The sequence below is a fragment of the Mirounga angustirostris genome, unplaced genomic scaffold, assembly GCF_029215605.1.
Source record: "Mirounga angustirostris isolate CCGP_5_RB_7025 unplaced genomic scaffold, mMirAng1.0.hap1 SCAF_3, whole genome shotgun sequence".
NCBI lineage: Eukaryota > Metazoa > Chordata > Mammalia > Carnivora > Phocidae > Mirounga > Mirounga angustirostris.
In genome coordinates, this window is record NW_026991711.1 from 163,953,836 (window position 1) to 163,964,696 (window position 10,861).

At 41.7% G+C, this 10,861-nt stretch overlaps 1 pseudogene; it reads right to left on the reverse strand.

Annotated features, from left to right (window-relative positions):
- Nucleotides 1-644: 644 nt before the first annotated feature.
- LOC123838339 (large ribosomal subunit protein uL24-like) lies at nucleotides 645-1,080 on the reverse strand (annotated as a pseudogene).
- Nucleotides 1,081-10,861: the final 9,781 nt, after the last annotated feature.

A 10,861-nucleotide genomic window follows, 5' to 3' on the forward strand; every position in this document is an offset into this window, starting at 1 on the left:
TGGTTTAGCCTGGGTTTCTCAGACTTCTTTCAATAATAATGCTCTGTGATTCTATGGCTTGAAATACAGGGAGCTCACTTTTCCACTGAAGAAAGTAGACATAAATTCAAACTCTGCTAGCTTTCTTGCATTACCAGTGACTTGGAAATGATTAAAGGCTGCCAGCATTCATTCTGTGGTGTGGAAGCAGTGGGAAAGGCCAGGGGTGGGATGGCTGAATGACTGGTCTTTGTGTTCCAATTAGAAATAGTCAGCTTGAGTTGCTGGAAAGAGAGAGGAATGTCTGCAGATAACTTCTTTAAAAAAAAAAAAGAAAAGAAAAATCAAAATTCATTTTGTGCCCCTGCTTCTATACTCTTGAGCTCATCCGTACTCCCAGAGCAGCCAGAACAGGTGTTCTTTCACATAGTTATTATTGGAGACTGCATTTCTGATTTAAGGCTATGTATCAATAAATCAAGGCTATGACTCATAATATCTGTAAAAAGAAAATAATGCAACAAGTATAAGCCTTTAAGATGATGTCAAATAATGAAATTCTTCAAATTCTATTCTTTCATGCTTGTTGGGTAGTTTTTTTTTAATTGAAAGCTTTTTTTTTTTTTCATTTTAACAGTTTATTTAAAGTCGTATATATAATTACTTTATTCCTGCATGTACTCTGTTGTTTCTTCCTTATATTTGCCCTTTCCCTTTCCCACTTGGTGAGATTTGCCTTTACATTTAAGAATCTTTTTTGTGATCTTTGTCCAGTTTTAGTCTAGTGATAACCACCTTGCTAGGGTGAGTGCCCACATGGACAGTTGTGGCATCCCCCTTCTCTTGCTGTACTCTTTCAATGTAGATGACGTATTTCTTCCTGTAAACCTGGACGACTTTGCCCATTTGCTGACCTTTGTAGTTTCCTCACACAGTCTGTACTTCATCCTTTTGGATGGGTACAGATCGAAAGTTTTACTTCTGTCTCAGTTCTTTGAAAAGAGGGGAAGGCATAATCTTCCTGCAAACATGGGAAGGTACACTGAGATGTCTTTCATGGTTCTTGCCCTGGTCAGAAGTCATAAAGGGATTGAACTTCATTTTGGCCATTGGTGCTTTAGCAATGTCTGCAAAAGGGAAGAGAGAAGAGCATTTTTTGAAAGCAAGGGCTTTTGAAACTCTTTACTCTAAAACTACATTTAGGAGAAACACATAGTAAATGTAACTAGCCAGCCAAAAATTAAAAGAAAATTTGCTTAACTTGATAAGTTTTTTTAAATTGTAAATTAATGTTGAATTTTTCGAATTGTATGACTTCTTTTCTTCCATCTGTTAATGTGGTGAGTAGTATTAATAGATATCCAAATATTAAACTGTTTTACTTCTGAGATTGAACCCTATTTGGTCATGATGGATTATTCTTTTAATGTTCTATCTGATTATGTTTCCTCCCTGACACTTTTAATGGTAATAATCTTCTTTCTTTTACGGTGAAACATCCCTGTGTGTTGCATTGGGATGGTATTAATTTTCATAGCCATTTGACAGATTAGAAAACTCAGATACAGCTGTGGTAAGGGACTTACTAGCCAAGAACAAGTAAATTAGTGACAAAATCTATACTTAAATGTTTAATGCCTAATTTCTGGCCTAGGAATTTTTTCCCCACTACTCTCCTCTAGTAAATTTGTGTTTTCATCAAGCAAATATCTCAATCATGAAATATTTCAGATAACCTTATAATATTTCACATAACCTTAGAATACTGACTTGAAAACAGAATTTTCAATTCTAGATAAACCATGAACACTGTTTAATATCCTAGTTCTTAATTCTTTCCTTTTCTTCTTGTCTACAGTAACAGTTCTCATAACCACATTTAATAATCATGGGTTTTGGGGAAGAATATCGTGTGGAAGTGGGAGAAGATGAGAACAAGAGAGTTCAGGTGGATGGTTGAGCCGTGGGCTGAGCTAGAGAATCCACCTGGATGAGTAGATTTGAGGATAAGGCTGCATGGATGGGCTTAGAGAGGCTTGGACACATTTGTTTGAATTTCCATGTGTGAAATCTACAAGGCAGTAGAATGTGCAGTTCTGAAAACTCTGGAGAGAGGTTGGGCTGGACATATACAATTGATAGTGATTGGCATAGAGGTGGTACCAGAGTCTTGGGAATGGATGAAAGCCACCAAGAAGGGTATGGGGAACAAAGAGAAAGGAATGTGAAAGGCCAACATTTCTGTGGATCCAGAAAGATGAGCCAAGAAGAAACAGAAAGAAGAGTCAGAGAGTTGGAGAAAAGCAGGAGAGGGCAATATCCTGAAAGCTAAGGGAAGAGAGATTTTCCTCCCTTCTCACCCCAACCTTGTCTTCTCCCAGGCTTTCCCATCTCAGTAAATGGCTCATCATCCACTCAGCTGCTCAAGTAAACAAACAGGTACCTTTCTGATTACCCCCCACTCCCAACCTCCTCCCATCAACAAGTCGTATCAATTCAGCTCCTAATATATATGAATTTCTGCACTTTTCCTTCCATGGGCACCCCATGGCTCCAAGACACTAACACCTCTCCCCTGGACAACTGTAACAGTCTTCTGAGTGGCCTCCCTGCTTCTGATCTGGTTCTCCCTCTACCTAGACCATTTTCCACCTAGCAGACGGAAGAACACTTTTTACAAAAGCACAAATAAGATCATGTCATTCCCCTGATTAAAATCCTTCAGTGGTTTCTCATTGCACTTTGACTAAAATCCAAACTTTTCATGACCCAAGTGGACCCACATTTGGCCCCTGTCCAACTCTTCAACCCCATCCTGCACATTCTCCTACTACTGCTTACTAAATCCAGCCAACAACCTTTCATCTGTTCTTTGAACATACCAAGTCCATGTTCCCTTCAGGCCCTTGCCTTTGCTTATCCCTTTGTCTAAAGTGCTCTGCCCCAAACCTATGCAAGGCTGGCTCTTACCCTTAGTTAGGCCTCAGCTTAAATAGTACCTCCAAAGAGAGGTTTTCCCTGACCACCCCATCTAATTAGTAGACACCTACTGTATTAGTTTGCTAGGGCTGCCATAACAAAGTATCACAGACCAGGTGGCTTACATGACAGAAATTTATTGTCTCACCTGCTGGAGGTTAGAAGTCTAAAATGAAGGTACTGTCATGGTTGGGTTCCTTCTGAGGGCTGTGGAGGAGAATCTGAGCCAGCCTTCTCTTCTTGGCTTGTACATGGCTGTCTTTTTCCTGTGTCTCTTCACATCATCTCCCTCTATGTGAATTTCTGTGTCCAAATTTCCCCTTTTTATAAGGACCCCGTCATATTGGATTACTATCCTATTGATCTTCAACTTCACCACCTCTGTAAGGACTATTTCTAAATAAAGTCACATTCTGAGGTACTGGGGGTTAGGACTCCAACATCTGAAGGGACGCAATTCAGCCCACAATGCCCACACCCAATGGACATCACATTGAACAGTTTCATTTTCTTCACAGCATTTGTCTTTATCTGAAATTACATTGTTCATTTTTTGCTCACATTTTGTTATTTGTCTCTGGAAGCTCCGCAGAACAGGAACCTTGCCTGTCTTTGGAGCAGACTCTGCTGGTGCCCCTGACGTATCCCCTGTTACCATAGATACCAGCAGCTTCTCACTGCAAGCCTCTGCAACATTCTGTCTGAGACTTCTTCAAGCATACTTGTTCTTTAGTGAGGCAGGCTGGAGATGCCAGAAGTTACTGACAGATGAGGGGAGACAGAATACCCTAGTTTCCTCTCCTCCCTGTCAGGGACAGTGCTGAAGTTTGCTTTCTGCTGTTTCTGAGAGGTCCAAGGCAGGACTTAGCCAAATTATCCTTACTGCTCATGAATATACCTATATTGGCTTCCCTGTCTTCTCTGTTTACTTCCTTACTCCCCTACCAGTGTTTCTAGAGTCTCTCCCCAAATAAACTACTTACAGTGAACTCTTGTTCCTGGGTCTGCCTCCTGGAGAAACACAACCTAAGACAGTCTTTATCACTGTATTCCTGTCCCCTAAAACCATATATAATGCAACATTTATGGTTAATGCTCAATAAACCATGACAAATTAATCAATAGAGGGTGGTGGTAATAGACATGGCCAAATGCTGTGGAAAGAAGTCCAGTAGAAGAGAACCTTAAAAAAAAAATCTCAATTTGGTAATTGTGAGTTCAGTGGCCACTGCTAGAGGAGCTTATTAGAATGGCAGGGGGCAAGTCTGATTTTGGTGGGCAAGATGAAGTGAGAAAGCTAGGAGCCATGGACAGGAAAGAGTTAACTTCATATGACAGTGGGGTGGAAGGAAGCGGGTTTTTTATTTTTCTGGATGAGAACAATTTGAGCCTATTTGAGGCTGATTCAATGAAAAAGGAGAGAAAGATGGTACAAGTGAGAAGAGGGGACAACTGAAGGTCAGGGTCTTAGATGATAAATTAGAGGCTGGGTTAGTGAGTACAGGTGGGGGAGTTAGCATGCAGAAATAGAGGCCTCTGGTCTTCCAAGAAAGGAGGCAGGAGGTAAGAACTTGTAAACAGAAATAGGAACAAACATACAAATATACAGTAATACTCTCTCTTTTTTTTTCTGATTTCAAAAGTGACAGGGGTTCATTGCAGAACATTTGGAATAATAACTAAATTTATTAAGTACTTACAACATTCCAGGCTCTGATCTATGTGCTTTACATGTGTTAACTCATTCCCTCCTTCAATCTACCATATGAAGCGGGTACTGTTTCTCTGTCTTTACTATAAGGAGAGAGCCTGAGTCAATTGCCCAAGGTCACAAGACTGGTCAGAATGGCAGATCAGGATGTGAACCTACTTTGTCTGCTTCCACAGTCATTCTGTACTAACTGCAAAGGACAACCCAAAAGGAAAACTTATCCATCAGAGAGAATAAATAAATACATATGAAATACTCAGACAGATAGAAAAATCACCAGGAGTTCGCTGCCATTGCTTCCCTTTTCTCATGGAAGTAGGTGGGGACCCTGAAGCAGGGAATGGGGGTGAGTAGAACTCATTAATAGAAATAGTTTGAAGATGTTTCTTCTGGGAAAGGAGAAAGGAACTGATGAGGGATTTTGAACAGTGCTGAAGAGTCGGCTTGAGGTTGCAAATACTAAATTGGGGGAAGATCAATCAACATGGTTCAGTGATTTTTCTCCAGGGCACTGAACTGGTGGTTGGGGTAGAATTTGCCATGGGAGGTCCACGGAAAGTCAAGAGAAATTGATAGTCTAAAAGAAGGTGTGGTTGAAATGACTGCATCTTCATCTGGGATCCCTGAAGGCAGACCTTGGGGCAGATATTTGAGAGCAAGCAGTTTCCAGGGAGACGATTGTAGGTAAAATGCTGGTAGGGGAGGGCAGGGTAGGGAATGATGCCAATAAAAGGTGTGCACTGTAGACAATGGGAGCTTCATCCTGATGGGGGACTCTGGGAGCCAGTGTGGAAATACATCTTAGTTATCTCCCTTCAGGGGATTTCCATTAGCTAATGGTTAGGACTGCTCCAGGGGTAACCATGCAGGAGCTGAGAGCACCACACTTGGAGATACAGAGAACTTGGGTGGCCAGAAAAAGGCTGCAGGCAAACAGATGTTGGCTGTTGGGGGGTCTGGTCTCCTGGTGTCTATGGGAAAATAAGACCTGAGGGGATAAAGACCAGGCATCAAGAGTGTCTGCTACAGACGGACCATGGATTTGTGGTTGGGTCAGAGAGGTAGCAGACCTATAAGGAGCCTAGGAGAGCAAGGGAACAGTTGGATGAACATCTTTTTGAAAATTATTTTAAATAGGTAATATTGGCACACGGAATAAAATCCAAGTATGAAAGAATATGCAGTGAAAAGTAAATCTTTTCTCACCATCCATCTCTGTCTTCTACTGTTGCTAGTGTCCTCTATATCCTTTCAGAGATAGTATGGTAGGTACTATGTGTGTGTATGTATTACAGGTGTAGGTATTATATACACATATTTATATTACAGGTATAGGTATTATATACACAAACTAGGTACGGTTAATATATATATATCATTTATTTTTACATAAATTACCCCATATAAGTGGTAGCATATCATATACTCTGCCTCGTTTACAGGGGTATCTTGGGGGAACCTTTCATATTATTGCATTTAGATTTGCCTCAATTTTTTAAGTAACTGCATAGCATTCAATTTTATATATGGATTTACTTAATGAGTCTTTTGTTGATAAATTTTTTCAAGTCTTTTTTTCTGAAATATTATTCTTATACATGTGTGTTATTGAGCACACTCCAGAGATCTATAGGATAAGTTCCTAGGACTAGCATTGCTTGGCCAAAGAGCATGTGCATCTAAAATACTGATAGATAGTGCTGAATTTCCTTGAACCAATGTACACACCCATGGGATTGACCATCATAATGAGGCCAAAGAGCAGAAGGACAGGAATAGGGAGGAGAAGAGGGAGGGGCAGTTGGACAATGAAATGTCAGATATCAAGATTATGGTGTAGTAGTTCCATTCCTGCCAAAGTCCAGGGTGTGGCCATACCAGGAAGTTGTTGGCCTGGAGTGGTGTGCAGGTGAAGGTCAATGACGCAGAAGTCAAGGAACTATGAGGTGTCAGAATAACTCACCCAGATGACGAGCCAGCCAGTCTATCCTGGGGTTTGTCATTATATTAAGTTGTGAAATGCAGTTAGAGAAACCTTCAGCTTTATTATTTATGTATTTATGTTTAAAAGATTTATTTATTTATTTTGGAGAGAGAGAGAGAGAGAGAGCGCATGAACACAGGGGAGGGGGTGGCAGAAGGAGAGGGAGAGAATCTCAAGAGAATCCTCACTGAGCATGGAGCCCCACGTGGGGCTCCATCTCACGACCCTGAGATCATGACCTGAGCTGAAGTCAAGAGTCAGAGGCTTAACGGACAGCCACCCAGGTGCCCCTCAGCGTCCCTTTAAATCTAGCAAGGAAAAGATGCCAGATGCCTACCAGTCCTTTCTACTCTGTGGAGCAGAAAACTCTTCACACTTAAGCTGAGGGAGAAGTACATCAATCAACATGGCTGCCCCAGGGGACAGGAGATGATGTCTCTATTTTTTTTTTATGATGGCATCTGTGGCAGTGGGACTGGCAGGGCTGTTCTCCTGAATCCTTCATCTTCGAAGGAACATCACTTGGGTCTGTGGGTAACTCATTTTCCAACATCTCCAGTCTTCCAAGCATTGCTGACATTGCCAAACCAACCCTGGCCTGGGCACCCCTTTCTTGGTAATAAAACCAATAGCAAGAATAGCAACAATAGAGGGTAATGTGCTAAATCAGTTAGGATTTGTGTTCAGCAGCAGGTAGTTTACACACTGGTTTAAACCAGAGAGGAGTTCTCTTTCCTCTCGGGTAACACAGAGTCCAGAGATAAGCATTCCACAAAAGGTGTAGCATTTCCACAATGTCAGTGGTATCTCGGACTTCTTTCTGCTCTGCTTCCCCAGTGCTGACTTCTACCTCATAGTTTCTGGATGGCTGCTGGAATGTTAGCCCTCATGCCCATGTTCCATGCTGGAAGAAGGAAGAGAAGGTCAAAGATAAAAGGGAGTGTGCCAGATGAATCAGCATTCCCCACCCCTACTTTTTAATGAACTTTCCCAGAAGCCCCACTCAATACTGGAACTTAAATCTCACTGTACAGAGTAGTAAGTCACATGGTCACCCTTATCTGAATCATGGTCATCACAAGTCAGTGGCACTTAAGTATATCTAGAGAGTCGTGTCACCATCGCCATCATCCATTTCCGGAATGTCATCATTTGAAATAGAAACTCTGTATCCACTAAACAATGCCCCCTCCTTCCCCATCTCCCCCAGCCACTGTTAACCTCTCATTTTTTACTTTCTGTCCGTATGAATTTGCATATTTTAGGTATTTCATATAAGCGATCGTACAATATCTGTTCTTTTGGGACATGCTCGCTTAACTTAGCATAATGTTTTCAAGGTTCATCCGTATAGTAGCCCATGTCAGTTCTCCACTCCTTTTTATGGCTGAATAATATTCCATTGTGTGGATATACCACACTTTGTTCATCTATTTGTCTATCGATGGACATTTGGGTTCTGTCTTAGTCTGTTCGGGCTGCTATAACAAAATACCGATTCTGGCGGCTAGAAGTGCCAGTGTGGTCTGGCTCTTGTAAAAGCCCTCTTCTGGGCTGCAGTCTTAAACTTCTTGTTTTTCCTTATATGGTGGATGGGTGAGGGATCTCTGTGGGGACTCTTTTTTTTTTTTTTTTTAAGATTTTATTTACTTATTTATAGGACAGAGAGAGACACAGCGAGAGAGGGAACACAAGCAGGGGGAGTGGGAGAGGGAGAAGCAGGCTTCCCGCTGAGCAGGGAGCCCGATGTGGGGCTCGATCCCAGGACCCTGGGATCATGACCTGAGCGGAAGGCAGATGCTTAACGACTGAGCCACCCAGGCGCCCCTCTGTGGGGACTCTTTTTAGAGGGACACTAATCCTATTCATGAGGGCTCTACCCTCATGTCCTAATCACTTTCCAAAGATCCCATTTCTTCTCTTTGTGTATGTGTGTGTGTTCATGTTTTGTTGCTTTAGTAATGATTCTTCCTCATCTCTTAATATCATCACATTGGACATCAGGATTTCAACATGTTAGGGAGACACAAGCATTGAGACCATTGCAGGTTGCTTCTAGCATTTGGTTATTGTAAATCATGCTGCTATGAACACTGGGGTACAGGTATCTCTTTGAGTTCCTGCTTTCAATTCTTCTAGGCATGCACCTAGAACTTGCTGGATCACGTGGTAATCCCGTGTTTAGCTTTTTAAGGAGCCAGAAAACGCACTTTACATTTTGCATTTTATTTAGTTTTTACAAACTTGGAATTGTTGAGACCACACCTTGAAATTCTAGTAGAGAGGATCCTCCTACTCTGGATCCAACAGATTGATGCTGCCCACTGAGTGTTGTTCTTCTGAGTAGGGGACTTCTGAGTCATGTATGTTAAAGTGAGCTGGATGGAGTTGTCTCCATTTTAGAAATGGATAACAAATAAAAAAGGCTAGGTTGCTCTTCTCTTGGTAATGAGAGCTCCACTAATTTTTCCTAGCTCTGTCCCTAGGAAGCCTCACCAAGTGCTTATGGGGAGCCTTACTGGGTTTATACTTGACTCCCTTGACCAGTGTGGACTTATGAACACCACCACACCATGAGGTTCCAGGCAGGAGCTATCTCCATCCCTTCGCTTGACCTCAAGCCAACCTGTCACAAATTTATCAAGGAGATGGAAGATGAACTTCGTTATTCTATGATCCAGTAATAGTTCTAAGTGTGCACTAGTATATTGGGTAACAATATGGCCCCAAAGTTGGATGGCTTGTGTTCAGATCCCAGCTCTACAGTCTATTTGTTGTGTGATCTTCATGGAGATTATTTAACTTCTCTGTGCCTCAGCTTCCTCATATCTAACGTGAGGATTCATAATAGTGAATTCATTCATAATAGTGCTTTGATTTTCATATGATCGTTGTGAGGATTACCTGAGTTAACACAGTTAAGAAGTGCTTTAGAAAGATGCCTGAACTGTGGAAAGGCTCTGTAAGTGCAGGTAGTGTTAGCAGTATTGACGTTATGATTATACCCAGGAAGTGTAAATTCTATAAACCATAATAGTTAACAGCAAATGAATTAGAGATCAGTATTTATAGTGCTGGTAACTAAAAAAAAAAAAAAAAGGAACAAAATTAGGAGGACACACATGAACAAAGCATGGAGAGACACACTCAGATGGGTTGAAAAAGTCACTTTTCATTATCTTTGGTCTGATGTTACAAGCCTGGAAAATGCTAACCACTTGGCCTCTTAAAAAATTTTTTTTAATTATTATTTGAGAGGGGGCGTGGGGAGGGGCAAAGGGAGAAGGAGAGAGCGAAAAAAATCTCAAGCAGACTCCCCACTGAGCGCGAAGCCCAACGCGGGACTCCATCTCACAACCCTGAGATCATGACCTGAGCAGAAATCAAGAGTCGACACTCAACTGACTGAGCCGCCCAGGTACCCCTTGGCCTCTTAAATTTGTTTCTCACCTCCAAGTTGGAGATAACTGCTATTTTTATTGCATCATTGTAAGGATTTACTGAGGCAGAGATAGGACTTTATAAATTATTATCACTAAACAAATATAAACACTTAAATTAACAACATGAAATAGCTCTTCAGCTACAACTGTCATTGTCCAGATGGATCTGGTTTGTGAACAGGCTTGGCATAATACCAAGGGAGGTTGTGGAAAACATGGAGGAGGTTCAGAGGCCAAGGACAGACATGAGGAAGAGCTGGAGTTTCTTTCTTTCTTTTTTTTTTTAAATTTTTTTATTGTTATGTTAATCCCCATACATTACATCACTAGTTTTAGATGTAGTGTTCCATGATTCATTGTTTGTGCATAACACCCAGTGCTCCATGCAGAATGTGCCCTCCTCAATACCCATCACCAGGCTAACCCATCCTCCCACCCCCCTCCCCTCTAGAACCCTCAGTTTGTTTTTCAGAGTCCATCGTCTCTCATGGTTCGTCTACCCCTCCGATTTCCCCCCCTTCATTCTTCCCCTCCTGCTATCTTCTTCTTCTTTTTTTTCTTAACATATATTGCATTATTTGTTTCAGAGGTACAGATCTGAGATTCAACAGTCTTGCACAATTCACAGCGCTTACCAGAGCACATACCCTCCCCAGTGTCTATCACCCAGTCACCCCATCCCTCCCACCCCACCTCCCACTCCAGCAACCCTCAGTTTGTTTCCTGAGATTAAGAATTCCTCATATCAGTGAGGTCATATGATAC